Genomic DNA, 710 nt, shown 5'->3' on the forward strand with positions numbered 1-710 from the left:
ACTTGTAAATGCAATAGCCTATTTGATAGAAATTTCACTGTCCATATTTTTTATGTTTGACGTTTGGCAAAATTATTTTGGTTGTTTGGGCTCATATTTTAAGTTTTCAAAATGTTACCTTTGCCCTGTATTTACACTGTGTGTTACAGTGTGTTTTATTAAAAAAAAAATTGTGCTGAAGGCAGACATTTTCAGTGTTTTTCCAAATTGGTCATTCTCATCTTTGCATATAAGGAACATAACCTGCATTGCTCACATCATATCGGAATGACACCCATTATCTTGTTATAAATTTTTAGCTTGGTTTTAAAAGTTACATACTAGCTTTGAAGCCATTTTAACATCTTCTTACTATTTGTTTTATACTCATTTCAAGATAAACGCACTAGTATGGTCTTTGTTCTTCCTCGGAGGACAATTGCATTACCCCAGCGGTGCCCGCAGTATTCGAAAAGTTACATCAACACCCCCCCCCCAACCATAGAACTAGTGGCGCTCCTGCTGCTTGTAACATTGTTTACACCATTAATTACATTTTTACAGTTAAACCCTACTAGTAATCTAAAGTGCTGCACTCTTCGTCCACAGTGGTAAGACAATTCGGTGCAATAGTTATTCGTAAACAAATTATGAGTTATGTGTGCTGTATTTGCCCCCCCCCCCCCCCCCCCCGAAAAAAAAAAAAAAAAGCTAATGGCTATCAAAGATTA

This window comes from Syngnathoides biaculeatus, chromosome 11 (assembly GCF_019802595.1).
Source record: "Syngnathoides biaculeatus isolate LvHL_M chromosome 11, ASM1980259v1, whole genome shotgun sequence".
Classification (NCBI taxonomy): domain Eukaryota; kingdom Metazoa; phylum Chordata; class Actinopteri; order Syngnathiformes; family Syngnathidae; genus Syngnathoides; species Syngnathoides biaculeatus.